Raw genomic sequence first — 15403 nt, forward strand, 5'->3', positions numbered from 1 at the left:
ACAACCCTGGGAGGTAGGGGCTATTATTTTATCTCCCTCCTAATAATGAGGAAACTGAGGCAAACAGAGGTTAAGTGATTTGCTCAAAGTTACACAGCTAGTAAGTGTCTAAATTCCAGTCTAAACTTGGACTCTAGGCCTGGTGTTCTACCTACTGGATTTTGTGGAGAAAGATGGTAGATTGTGTTTTGTATATATTGAGTGTGAGCTGCATATAAGATAACCATTTAGAGATGTTGAAAAGACAATTGGGAATCCTTGTCTGTTTCAAGGACATTCGGTCTGCAACGTCCAATAGGCATTGGAAAATGTGGGACTCAGCAAATTTACAAGAATACGCGTCATTCCCCAATTGATAAATGGTCAAATGATATGAACAGGCAGTTTTCAGAGGAAGAAATTAAAGCTATCTATAATCATATGAAAAAAGTGTTCTAAATCACTATACATTAGAGAAATGCGAATCAAAATGACTCTGAGGCACCACATCACACCTATCAGATTGGCTAACATGACAAAACAGGTAAATGATAAATGTTGGAGAAGATGTGGGAAAATTAGAACACTAATGCATTGTTGGTGGAGTTGTGAGCTGGTACAACCATTTTGGAGAACAATTTGGAACTATGCCCAAAGGGCTATAAAAATGTGCATATTGCAATGTACCCAGCAATACCATTTCTAGGGCTATATCCCAAAGAGATCATAAAAATGGGAAAAGGACCCACATGTAGAAAAATATAGCAGCTCTTCTTGTGGTGGCCAAGAACTGGAAATTGAGGGGATGCCTATCAATAGAGGAATGGCTGAACAAGTTGTATTATATGACTGTAATGGAATACTGTTGTGCTATAAGAAATGATGAAAAGGCAGACTTCAGAAAAACCTGAAAAAACTTATATGAACTGATGCTGAATGAAGTGAGCAGAACAAGGAGAACATTGTACACAGTAACAGCCACAGTGTGCAATGACTGACTTTAATAGACTTAGCCCTTCTCAGCAATGCAAGGTTCTAAAACAATTCCAAAACACTCATGATGGAAAATGCCATCCACATCCAGAGAAAGAGCTATGGAGTTGGAATGCATAGTGAAGCAAACTACTTTCTTTTTTTTGTTGTTGTTTTGTTTTGTTTCTTTCTCATGGTTCCTCCCATTTGTTCTAATTCTTCTAAACAATATGACTAATGTTAAAATGTGTTTAATAGGAATGTATATGTAGAATCTATATCAGATTACGTGCTGTCTTGGGGAGGGGGGAGGAGAGTGAGGGGAGAAAATTTAAGACTTATGGAAGTAAATGTAAATAAAGTAATGTAAAGTCAAATAAATAAATAAAAAAAACTTTAAAAATGAAAAAAAAAGAAAACGTGGGGCTCAGGCTCAAGGGAGAGACCAGGGTCATATATATAGATATGAGAATAATTTGCATAGAGATGATAATTCAATCCATGGGAGCTGATAAGATCACCAAATATGAAAGTATAGAGTGAAAAGGGAAGAGGGCACAGAACACATCATTGGAGGATACCTTAGGTTAGTAGATATGATGAGGTTAAAGAGCTATCAAAGGAGACTGAGAAGGAACAGTTTCAAAAATAGAAGGTGAACCAGGAAAGAGCAATGTCAAACAGACCTAGAGAGGAAAGAGAATCCAAGAGAATAGGGTGATGAATCATTTTGAATGTTGCAGAGAGGTCAGGAAGGATGAAGATCAAAGAGAGGCCTTTAAATTTGTCAAGAGATAATTGGTAACTTTAGAGAGGGCACTTTCAGTTAAATGTTGAGGTCAGAAGCCTGATTGCAGAGGACTTAGCAAGGAGTGAAAGGAGAATTGGAGTCACTGAGTATATCTCTGCCCACTCGAATGCATTCTGCGCCATACTGCCAAAGTGATTTACTGAACTTGAAGGTCTGATCATTTCACTCTTCTACTAAAACTCCAGTGGCTCCCTATTACCTCCAGGATCAATCAAAAAATCTAATGTTTAGCATGTAAAAGCTTTCCCAGCCCAGCCTCTTACCCTTCTTACCTATCCAGTCTTGTTATACTTTACTACCCTCTACAGCTACACTGGCCTAATTGCTGTTCCTCAAACACAAAACTCTATCTCCTGACTCCGTGCCTCTTCCCTTACTGCTTCCCCTACCCCATCCCAGGAATGAAGTCCATCTGAATCTCCATCTACTGGCTTCATTCAATATTCGTGAAATCTCGATTTGCTTTCCCATTCTCTGTAACAGCTGTTCCAAAATTGGGGCTATACATAGAGAGATCTTCTTTCTCTCCTCAACCTGGACAATACAGTGAACCTGTCTTACTCTTAGTTTTTTCACCTATAAAATGGGCATAATAAGAGCCCTTATTTCACAGGGTGGTTGTAAGGATCAAATGATATCACATAACTAAAGCATTTTACAAACCTTTAAATAATCTATAAATGGTATTATTATCTGAGGTATTACTATTTATGGTATTATATTATTTATGACATTACTATTACTATTATGTAAATTTGAAATTTATATAATTGTAATATTCATAACTATACATGGGATAGCAGAGGCCATCAAATTTAAAATAGACTATATCAGTTAGACAAATTGACAAGTTTTGCACACATAAAAATCAGCAGTTTGAATCAGAAGAAATAGATGGATTTGAAAATTGTTTTGCCTTAATAATCTCTGATAAAAGTCTAACTTTAAAAATCTATAAGAAATTGACATATACATATGATTAAGTCACTCTTCAATAGACTAGAGGTCAAAGGATATGAACATTTTTCAAAAGAAGAAATACAAATTATTATTAACCTCATGAAATATATTCAAAATCAGAGACTAAAGATTGAAATCACACTGATATTTCATCTACACATAGCAAGCTAGATGCAAAAACATAAGTGGGAAAACTTTTGTGGTGGAGCTGTGGGAAGAGAGACAAACTAATTCACTGTTGTTAGAATTGATAAATATTATGGATGTCCTGGGGGTGAAATAAACCTTGTAGTTATCCAAGAAAAGTTACTAAATACTTCATATCTTCTGATCTCGCTATTGGGATAGTCACTGTTGGGACTGTGTCTGAAGAAGGTTATTGTCAGTAAGAAAATACCCAAAGGAACATCTATGCTCATAGAAGCATTATTTGTGATAATGAAAAGCTGGAAACAAAATATGTTCCCAACAATTGAGGAATAGCAGAACAAATTATGGCACATAAAAATGATGGAACAGTACTGTGCCATAAAGCATGACAAATATGAAGAATGCGGAGAAACATGGGAATTCTTTTATGAAGTGATGCAGACCAAAGAAGACCAAGCCAAAACAACAATATACACAATGACTACACCAATATAAATCAAGTCAAAATGGAGAGGCAGTAAATCTTTGGTCAAATACAATAGCCAATGATAATATTATACTACTAAAGTTAATGGACACATCTCTGTCTTCTGTCCCTGAGCTTGGCATAATACTTGGCATATAGTAAGAGATTAATAAATGCTTTTAGACTGACTGACTGTTAAAAAACAGGTAAGCTGACTGTGTTCCAGAGAACGCATTCTGTCAGGATATTTCAGTATCTGTAGAGAAGTGCCTCTTCCCACCAAAAAAAATTATTATCAATGGATTTTTGAAAATAAATGAATAAGCTCTTATTCTGTTACATAAATATATATTGGCATATGTGAGTTCACTTAAAATGAGACACATTTTCATACACATATATGTATATATCAACCAGCTAATGCCCATCATTAAGCAGCAAACAGTTTATTTAGCAGATGTTTGAAGTCTTTATTACTGGCTGATAGCATATAAAGATTGTTCTTTATTATACCTGGCAAACTGATAAATTCTATTTGGGTTTTTTTTGTTTCCAAGGGCTATTTGCTGATTTATTTATTTTTTTGGAAGTGGGGGAGGAGAGTGTTGTTGAATATATTTTTGATGATCCCTCATGAAAAGACTTACATAAACAATTAAATTGAGAACAGAAATATGAATTCAAGCATAAGCACTAGTTGTCATTTTTAAACCATATAACATATATTCAAGCATAAACATGTAGAGTTGGAGTTCAAATTTTGGGTTCAGATCTCACCTCTTTTATTAGCTGTGTAACCTTAAGGATGGTACTTTAACTTTTTGAAGCTCAGTTTTCTAATCTGTAAAATGAGGGTGTTGGACAAGATAACTTCTCAAATGCATAATATGATTTGTAAAGTATTCCATCAATATAGAGAGTGAGTAGGTAATCATTTGTCCTAAAACTATTTTGCCAGTTTAACAGATGGCAATTGCTATGGTGAGCTAGTTAAGTAGGCAAACAATGCTGTCAATCACCCAATCATACACAGACATTTTGGTGGGCTGGAATATGGTCATTCTGGTTGTGACTTTTTCTTCAGCCACTGTTTTATCCCTGTCCCCTCTAGAAGAATGCCTTTCATTTAAAACCAGGCCTCAATGCTACCTCATCCAATTACTTAAATGTGGTGGTCAATACCTTTTCCTAGAGAAGACCTAGCAAAAATATTCACTCTGCCATAGGGAGATGTGAAAACAAATCACCATTGCTCTTCTCTGGCTCTGAGCCCCCAGTGAGAGATCTTACTCTGGCAAAACATGGTTATAAATATGTCTTTCTCTCTCCTAGAGGCTCTGAAATCACCCTTCCCAATGTTGCATTCAAATGATAATATTCACAGTTAAGCAACTTAAGTATGTTTATCTAATTTGCCATTTTAAGATGAATGTGATGTTTAAACATAGAAATTTAAAGAAATCTTTGACAAAGATCCTTCATCTCAGGGGCCTATTAGGTTCACCTCTTGGAAGAAACAGAAAAGGAAGAAAGGAAATGGAGAATCACCAACTTGAGTCTTCCATTTGGACAATTTTCAAAAATGCAAACTCTTATTTGATATTCCTCATGACTTCAGAACGTGGCTCTTGTAACTTCACTGTTACAGACTCTCTCTCACTTTCATGGAGGTCAGTCCTCTATGATTTCTGTACTGTAGCTTCCATGTGGCTTTCAGGGATATTCAACTTCTCTTTTCTCATGAGTCCAAAGGATGGGATGTACTACCTTATGAAGGCTAGCTTATGACATATCAGCCCCTTCCATTGAGTCCCAAGGTCAATAAAACATTCTCTAAGAGTAAAGGGGATGAGAAAACTGAGACATTTCTTCATGAAACCAGCAGGTATTTATGTCTAATATGTTGGTTTACCTTGAAGAAATGGTCAATACAGTGCTACCCTTACTTTTCCAAAGATGGCAGAAGTAACAGGCTAGGCAATGGCCAATCCAATAAGATGAAATTGAGGAAGTAGAGCTAAAAATTCCAAGAATATAAATTACAGTTTCAGTGGGTGAAATGGCCCAAACCATGAGGATTTCAGAGGAAACATTAATACATTTAGTGGCAAACTAAATGTAAAAAAATAATTCTAAGAAGCAAAGTAGAAATACTGTGAGTGTAAATAAATAATACATTCACAATGAGGTTTTCACTGGAATAAATATCATGGGGCTACTCCATTAATTTCAAAAATAATAATAAAATCTAGTGAGGTATGAGTTAAAGGAACATCAAAATAGATTGGAATTTTAATTTCAGATACTTATGCCAACATATAGAGTGCAAGGATTTGTGACAGTCTGGCTATGGCAGAAAAGAACTGGTTGCTTGGGTAGAAACAATGGAAACTTTTGGGAGATGGGGAAGAGGGAATAACCATTTCCTCTTAGAATGTGTGGTAAAGGACAAGAAAACTAGCTATAACCTACCATGCTCCCAAGATTTTGGGGAAACAGATTTTAATTGTAAAAAGAGGATCAAAGAAAGGCAGAAATTTTTTGGTTAAGACTAAAATTCTATGATTTCCTGAGTCTGTGATTTGATTTCATAACTGTGAATTTTTAATTTCTCTATATCAAATTATTCCTCAACTTGAATTTGGGCAAAATTTCACAAGTCTGGTCTGCTCATAACTAAGAAAACTTATTTAATAAAGCTAGATATTCCTTCATACCTAGGTGACACAGAGGGTAGAATACAGAACTTGGAGTGAGGAAGACTTGTGATTAAACACTGCCTCAGACACTTGCAGTCTGTCTGACCCTGGGTTAGTCACTTAAATTCTCTGTGCTTCAGTTTCCTCATCTTTAAAATGAGAATAACTGTAACACCCATCTCATAGAGTTGTTGTTGTGAGTTAACATAGGTAAATAATTTTGCAAACCTTAAAATGCTATATAAATGCCAGCTATTATTATTACTAAAACTAAAAATATATTCAGAATAGTTCAACTGGATCTTTGAAAAAATAGAATTTCACAAGAGAATCTACCACCTATCAATTGATAAGTCTTTCTAAGTCATTTATTTTTTATGCCTTCATTCAATTACATTCTGGCAGTTAAATGTTTACTATAATGAGATACTTTAAATAAACACAATGTCCTAAAACAGATTTCCTTGTCATGTTAATTCCATTGTATATTACTATGAAAATCTCAACAATATGCAGTGCCAAATAATTAATTATATATTCCCTTTCCTTAAAGGACTTCTCAGGTTTTAGGGAAAGATAATTATGGTGATGATGATTTTGAAGAGTAGCTTAAAAATGAAAGTAAATAGAATGGAATTTTAGAAGAGTAGTTAACTTGTAACTTAGTCTACCTCCTGCTTAGGTATAATTCTGAGGTTCTTCATTGTCCAATGTTAATAATTCAAGAGCAGAACTCAAGAAATCTATTTCATAGGATTTAAAGCTGCAAGGAATAATAGAGATCATATAAGCCATTTTTTTAGATAGATGAGAAAAATAAGACCCAGAGAGGTTCTACTTGTCCATTGTGACACAGGTAGTAAGTAGCAGTGCCTGAGTTTGAATTCAGATTTCTTGACTCCACATCCTGTTTTCTTTCTATAATAGTAGGCAGACTAGTATAATGGAAAGAACATTGTACTTGGACTCAAGAAGATTTGGGTTAAAACCCCACCTCTAGTATTTATTGGCTAAATGAACATGGGAAAATCACTTATTTCTGAGTCTCAGTTTCCTTATCTATAGAAGACAGATACTAATACCTTAATGAGTTGCTATAAATTGTTTTGTAAACTTCAAAACACTATTTACAGACCAGCTACATTACTATACCACAGGTACCTCTATCTCTATTTACATATTTACTATGCAATTTTTTGGGTCAATTCTTTTTCTCCCCTTTCCTTTTGGCTATAAAATTGGGCTAATAATACTAATACCCCACTTCAGAGAGATATGTTGTAGAGGAACAGAATACCATACTATTGTTATCTAGGGCACATATCAGTTCACTCCTATTGAGTTACAAATTGGATCTTTATAGAGGAAAATACTAGCACCAAAATTTTCACTTTACATTTTCCCAAGGTTCCCAGTTCCCTGTGGGGGTGGCCACATTTCAAAATGCAAGTGGAAGACACAGTGTTTGACTTTAGCATAAAAACATAGCTTCTGGGAGAAGAAAACCTGCTTTCCCTATAGAAGAAAACAGGGTCATTTTAACTTGTACTGTATTGTCCCTAGAAATATCACATGATTTTTGGAAGGACATTAGAATACAAGAATTATCATGAGACAAGAAACAATTATCCATCTAAATCAATACCCTGTCCGACAGTGGCCGATGGAAGGCATTAGAGAAAGGCATTAAGGTCCCAAGAGTACACCTCATTTCCCATTAGCAAGGTAATGGTAGGCCTGGAGTGGTACAGTAGGGTCATTGTGTACATGAAGGCACCTACATAACCACCTCTGAATGATCTTAGATACTAGAGTTACAAACAAATGACCTTTAAGGCTTTTTCCCCCTACTACCTTTGCTAGTGCCAATATTTTTCTTACTCATGTAAATGTCTGGAATAACAAATATGCTGTGAGTCTTTCAGAAATTTGATAGACTCTTCCCTTCCTCTGTTCCCTTTCTGCCCCCTCCCCCATAAACCTTTGTTTTCTGGGGAACTCTGAATATCTTGCCAAAGAAGAATGCTTATATTCTTTTATCCAAGTGCTCTGGGAAATAGTAAAGGAGGTTGAGATAGCTTAGGCATGAGCAAAGTGGTCACTGTGAATGTCTTAGTGCCAAATGGAATTTTTGTGGGCCCAGGAATTCTTTATTAGACTAGATTTGCAAGCTTCTTATATAGATCCAGTGATTTTCAAATGGTAGTGGCTTTTAAATGAGAGGCCCATTATTTCAGTGCAATTGAATGAAAGGGCATAAGTAACCATTCAGAGCACAGCTCTTTTATGATGCAGTCCCTATTGGTTATGAAAAACTGGTGACATCAGTGGAATTAAGCCTTTCATTTACCAGGGTGAATAGACCAGAATGAACAAACAAGCATCTTCATTTTGTTCTTGTTTTTTTCCCTTCCTATTCAAGGGATTTTTTTCCCTTCTGCGTGCTTAGGTTTTATTGGTAATTTATTACACCCGGTGTAAGACACTGGAGCACTGGAGCCTTAGCAACAAGAACTGGTGATGTACAAAACAAAATTCATTTAATTTGACTCAGTGTATTACAAGCATTATAATCCCTCTTCTGATTTCAACATAATCGACTAATCTCATCTGCTCAGAGGGATAAGCCTTGTCTCATCCATGATGACAGGCTTAGTGAATGATAAAAAATTAGGACATTCTCAATGCTTATATACTGTAACAACAGATAAGGCGTGTGGATGATGAGCCAGCTACAGGTGGTTATTTGTAGGAATGCACTAATTTAAGGGGTTAATATTAGGTAGATATAATGCCATCTACAATTAAATCATAGTTATAACAAATCATGGGAAAATCTCTCTGGCAAGTTTGAACACAAGGGAGAGGAGACTATGGAATTTCTTTATTTATTGGCTCATTTCAGAAAAGAAGCATCACGAGTATTCTACTGTCACAAGGCATTCTTGAGTAATATACTTCTATTCTGTTTAGGGAACTGTTTGTGTGATTGGTTTGGGAAAGGAGAACAACATTTTTTCCCTTTTTTTTTTCCAAACACAAAGAACTGGGGAGTTTTGTTGCAATTTGCATTTCTATCTAGAAATTTATCAAGTTGAAAGGTGAGAATCTTAGATTTGGTAAAGTGCCAACACAAAAGACTGATGCCTAATATTCTATCATGAAGAAAATGCAATTGTGTGCTGTGCACAGATTCCTAAATGTTCTATACTCAACCTTGTTTAGAAACACACATACACACACACACACACACACACGCACGCACAAAACATTCTTCTATTCTAGTTTATTTTAAGTATAATGAAATGAATGCTAAATAAAATGAAATTGTTCTCTTTACTACAGCCACATGAATAGTTTTATACCAGCTTTCTCGACTGCCTTTAATGTATCAGAGTATCATCATGTCATATATATTCCTGCAGCAGATGTAATACACTAACATCTGCACATCAGAGCAGGATTAAATTAGACTATTGTAACACAAAACATAAACAATTCTTTAAAAGTTCTTTATACAAAGTATCATATTTTCCATGGATAACTTGGGGCTAACGGGAAATAAAGGTTGAATAGAAAGCATCCCGTAAAGTGTCGGGCATACTCTGGTTCTGGAGGCCCCCCAATCCCAGGGAAAGGATTATTGCAGGATAGATTTAAATGTTCAAGAGAAGGCAGCTTTCTTATAGTCCAAACCCCTCGATTTGCAAATGAAGAAACTGAGCTTAGGAATGTTAAGTGACTTGCTCCTGGTCACTTGAGTAATAAGTAAAAGAGTAAAGAATTGAGTGCCTCTTTCCATTGTACTGTGTCACCTCCTTTACCAACAGTAGCTCTTTGACAAGTGACTATTTGACATCCCTTAAGCCTCCTTATTTAGAATATGACTCTTGTTTATCAATCTCTCGTCAATGCTGATGTAAATTATCACCCACATCATCCACAAACATGCTAATATGTATTCCTGAAATCCATCTAACCACAACATCCATTGCGCCCCGTGCTTTACTCCGTCTATATCTATCTTTCATCCTCACTAAGACCTACCGTCTTTCTATCTCTCAGTGCCTCCTAGTTCGTCATGGTTACTCTGGTTTCACTTTCCTCCCTTCCGTTATAGTTAATCATTTAGAGTCACACAATCTCCTATCACTTATTGTCTCTCATATCCTGCCAACACCCAGCCACGGGGTATACCTCCCATTTATCTTTCCTCTTTTTATTCAAGTGTTAAAAGAAATCATCCAGTTCTGCTGACGAGGACCATCACAAATTTATGCAAGCTACTGAAGCAATGTCACGTATCTACTCTTGTAATTATTTTTTCTTCTTTCCTGTTCTCTCATTCCATACCTCCCCCTCCCTACCATTTGAGGACATCACCTAATACTTTATTGAGAAAAGGGAGACAATTCATCAGGAGCTTCTTCTTTTTTTCCCATTTTATGTCTCAAAGCCCCTTATTGTCATCTTGTCCTTTGATCCAGTTTTTGATGATGAGGTGGCCCTTCTCCTCACCAAAATGTACCACTCTTCTCATGTCCTTGATTCCATTCCCTCTTGTCTTCTCCAGGAACTTGTTCTAACAATTATTACCCACCCAGTTATTGATCTTCCCTCTCCCCCCACTAGCTCTGTCCCTGCTGTCTAAAACACACTCAAGTCCTACCTACTTAAAAAAAACAAAAACAACAAAACAAACAAACAAACCTTCACTTGACTCTACCATCCCTTCAAAGATCTTATATTAATCTTATTATTAACCTTAATCCTAATTAATTAATTAATCTTAATCTTATATTGCCTTTCTCTCACAGCCAAAATACTAGGTCAACTCTGTCTTCATGCCTTGTCTTCTCTTCTTCTCTCACTCCTCAATCTTTTTGAATTTTGCTTTTACTTAAATAAAATTACTTTCTCCAAAGTTACCAATGATTTCTTACTTGACAGATCTTACGGCCTCTTCTCAGTCTTTATGCTGTTTTCCATACTTACCTTTTGGATACTCTCACCTTTCCATTTTTTTGGGGGGGGTGATACCACTGTTTTCTGGTTCTCCTCCCATCTGTCTGACAACTCTATCTCAGTCTTCTTTGCTATATCATCATGCATAATCCACCCACAACTGTGGGTATACTCTAGGCAGAGATCCTGCCACTAGTTATTCTCTCTCTTTGCTCTTTTCCCTTGGTGATCACATCAGCATCTATGGATTAAGCCATCTGCCTTGAGGACTCCCAATCTATATACCCAGTGCTAGTCTCTCTTACACCTTGCCAAGTAGGTATTTCCAGCTAAATATACTATAGACATGTTAACCAATGGGAAAAGCACCAGTCCTGGAGTCAGGAGGATCTGAGTTCAAATCCAGTCTCAGACATTTACTAGCTATGTGACCCTAGGCAAGTCACTGAACCCTGTTTGCCTTAGTTCCTCATCTGTAAAATGAACTTCCAGAATTGTTGTGAGGATCAAATAAGAACATTTTAAAGCACTAATCATAGTTCCTGGCACATAGTAGGCATTATATAAATGTTAACTGGCACAATGGGTAAAGCACCAGCTCTGGAGTCAAGAGGACCTGAATTCAAATCTGCCTTCAGACATTTGACACTTACTAGTTGTGTAACCCTGGACAAGTCACTTAAACCTGACTGCCCCACCCCCCAAAAAAGAGTCAGCAAATTAAAGTCTCAAGAAACTTTTTTCTCAAAAAGCAAAATTTCAGTAATTATACCTTTGGTCTAGGTTATTGTCCTTTTTCTCATGTCTTAATAAGTATTAGAACATAGAAGAAACACTGAAAAAGCAGCCCACAGAGAAAAGGCATTCAGAGTAATGATGGCTGAGGTATCCTGTCTTCTCTGTATCTAATTTACATCAGATTGATATTAGGAGTTTGAATTTAATATCTACGAAACTCTATTACTCAGAACTGTTTGTTGATCATGGGGAAATACACATACACACACACACACACATATACATATGCATTATACATATACATATACATTTATACATATATACATTATATATATGAGACAGGTGCGATTGTCATTAATATCATCAATAATCAGTTATTAAATGCCTATCATATGCCAGGCACTGTGCTAAGAGGGAATACTAAAAGAGGCAAAAGACAAGTCACTGCCCTCAAGGAGCTTACAATCTGATAGGAGAGCCAATGAGCCGAGGCTGAGAAAGGTTAGATGACTTGCTCGAGGTCACACAGCTAGTTAGGGTCTCAGATAAGATTCAAACTCAGGTCATAACTGACTTCAGGTTTTTCCCTGTATCCACTATATTACCTCAGTGCCCACACAAATGCCTGCTTATTCAGATTCTGTAACTGTACTCACTTTCTCCCACAGATTCAGGATTTATTGGTAGGTGAAGGTGGTTCAGTAGTTATGGTTGGAGTGTTGTTTTAATTATTCTTGTTTTGGCTTCTATTTAGTTAATGTTTTTGAGCAATGATGTCATCTTTGCTGATTTATCAAAGGATATTCATCCTGGTAGGACTTAGGATCTAGAGTTGTGTTAGATAGCATTCGTCCCACTGGGGAGGATGCTAGAGGATAAGTTGTGATATCAAGCCCATTGCATTTGAGAATTCCCTGACCCATCATTTTGAGAGTATAGGTTGGGATTTGTGAGTCAGTCCAGTGAAGGAAGAAAAGGGGCACCACTGCCATTCTTACCCACCCTACATCTCATTTTCTTCAACTCCTCTGGGTACTCCTGGGGGGGTAGTTCTTGAGCCATGTAACAAATCAGCTAAAGTAACATCATTAATTCTTGGTAAACATGAGGTTGCTCGTGATCAATGACCAGCATTTTCTCAAAAAGTAAATGGGGAAATGTTTTGCTGAAAGAATAGTGTTGAAAGATTAAAGAGAGATTTTGAATAGTCACTTTGGAAAGCAGTGACAAGTTGATCAGGGAATAATAAAAGAATTATTATGCAGCATTGAGGGACAATTTGAAATTATATAACATACATTTGTAGCGAACTTAGCTGGCAAAGCTGAGTGACTTCGTTCAACTGTGTTCGGCAGTATGGGAGTAGAGACGGAGAAAGAGAATGTTGGAGATAGCGTTGGAGTTTGGCAAGGCTTAGGAGGAAGTAAGAAAAGGGAGCAAAGGATTCAAGGATAGGAGATAAGGTATAGTCAACTTTGTCAACTATACCCAGAGCTTCTTAAAATATGGGTCATGACCTTGAAGGGGTCCCAAGTGGAAAAACTTTAAGTAAACTAAAGAATCAAGAAAACAAGGGAAGAAAGGGGGCCAAAGCAAGGATAGTAGAGGATGTAGAGTGGTGGAGGGATCAGAAGTTATGACAAGGGCTACAAATTAATTTAGGAGAAGCAAAGGAAAGTGACAGATGAAAAATGGTATTGTAATCATAGAGGGGAATTTTATAGTACCAAACCATGAATGTAACAGATTTTCCTCCCTTTCAAATCTCTTACTTTATTCTCTCTTGAACTCTATTGGAAAATATGCTGAAGGCTCTATTTTTTGAGCATCTGCTTTTAAAATTTTGAGTTCCAAATTCTCTCTCCCTTCCTTCCCCACCCACTCTCCCTAAGAAGGCAAGCAATTCAACATAGGCCACACATGTATCATTATGCAAAACACTTCCATAAATAGTCATGTTGTGAAAGACTAACTATATTTCCCTCTCTCCTATTCTGTCCCCCTTTATTCAATTTCTCTCTTGACCCTGTCCCTTTTCAAAAGTGTTTGCTTTTGATTACTTCTTCCCCCTATCTGCCCTCCCTTCTATCGTCCCCCCTTTTTATACCCTTCTCCCTACTTTCATGTAGGGTAAGATACCCAATTGAGTGTGTATGTTATTCCCTCCTCAAGTCAAATCCAGTGAGAGCAAGATTCACTCATTCCCCTTCACCTGCCCCCTCTTCCCTTCCTACAGAACTGCTTTTTTCTTGCCACTTTTATGTGAGATAACTTACCCCATTCTATCTCTCCCTTCCTCTTTTTTGTTCATATGTTGGCATTTATTATTTAAGTTCAAGAACGGGGTGTGAAAGGGGTGGGTAGGGGAGAGGGAGGGAAGAGACAGGTTGATGAGAGTCTCTCATCTGTGTCTGCTCTAGACGGGTTGATCCTGATTTCTGAGCCTTGGTCCAGGGCACACAACAAAGCGCGCGATTAAGATGAGGTTGGGGGGGGTACAGGTTTAGGAAAACATGGAGGGGGTGGGGGTGGCCAGAGTTACACATCCAACCAGAGGTGGGGGCTGGGATTCTCCTTGGATCGGCAGCCCTGCTTCTTTTTAGGAATTGAAGTATAGTGATAAGTTCCATCCCACCTATTTCAGCTCTTATAAAACATTCTTGTAGTTAAAAGTCTGTGCTAAAGAATTCTTTCATTGCCTCTCTAACTTCCTGTACTTTGCTTCTAGTTTCTTTGAATATGCATCCAACTTGTAAGCTGCCTGCTCAAAAGCTGCTACTTGCTCCTCAATTAGAGTGCTCTGATCCAGATAAAGCTGAAGTGCTGCATATTTCTGGTTTAAGTCCTTTAGGTTTCTACTTATGTTTACTGCAATATCTTTCATTTCTAGATATTCAAGCTAGTCAGTTTGTTCATATTTTCCAGAAGTTTATAGTCTTCACTGGTAGCTGTGAGCTTGCCCATCAGGTACACAGCCATTTTGGAGAACATGTCCTGACATAGCCCCGTGATGTCTGCCTTGGCAGGCTCCGTGGCCTCCTCTGCCATCTCCACCATGGCATCGTCTAGGCCGGGGAAAGGAGGTAGGAGAAAGGATGGAGGGAAGGATGGGATGGGGAAGAAGGGGGAAAGGAAGGGGAAAAAGGAGGGGGAGGAAGGGGAAGGGAGAGTGGCAGGAGTGGAAGGGAAGGGAGAAAAGGGCAATCTCTCCCTTTCTCCCTCTCTCAATATATTCCTCTCTCATCCCTTAATTTGATTTTATTTTTTTAGATATCATCCCTTCATATTCAACTCATCCTTTGCCCTCTGTCTATATATATGTACATCCCCTTCAACTACCCTAATACTGAGAAAGGTCTCATGAATTACACACATCATCTTTCTACGTAGGAATGTAAGCAAAACAGTTCCACTTTAGTAAGTCCCTTATGATTTCTCTCTTTTGTTTACCTTTTCCAAATCCTTTTTGAGCTCTTCCATGGCCTGAGGCTAATTCATGTTCTTCTTGGAGGCTTTTGATGTAGCCTCTTTGACTTTGGTGACTTCTCCTGGTTGTATGTTTTGGTCTTCTTTGTCACCAAAGAAAGATTCCAAAGACTGAGTGATTTTGCTGCCTGTTCATGTTCCCAGCCAACTACTTGACCCTTGAGCTTTTTGTCAAAG

At 37.3% G+C, this 15403-nt stretch overlaps 1 pseudogene; it reads right to left on the minus strand.

Moving 5' to 3' along the window:
* Positions 1–14432: 14432 nt before the first annotated feature.
* LOC118843508 lies at positions 14433–14800 on the minus strand (annotated as a pseudogene).
* Between the last annotated feature and the right edge of the window lie 603 nt (positions 14801–15403).

Source organism: Trichosurus vulpecula, chromosome 1 (genome assembly GCF_011100635.1).
Source record: "Trichosurus vulpecula isolate mTriVul1 chromosome 1, mTriVul1.pri, whole genome shotgun sequence".
Lineage (NCBI taxonomy): Eukaryota > Metazoa > Chordata > Mammalia > Diprotodontia > Phalangeridae > Trichosurus > Trichosurus vulpecula.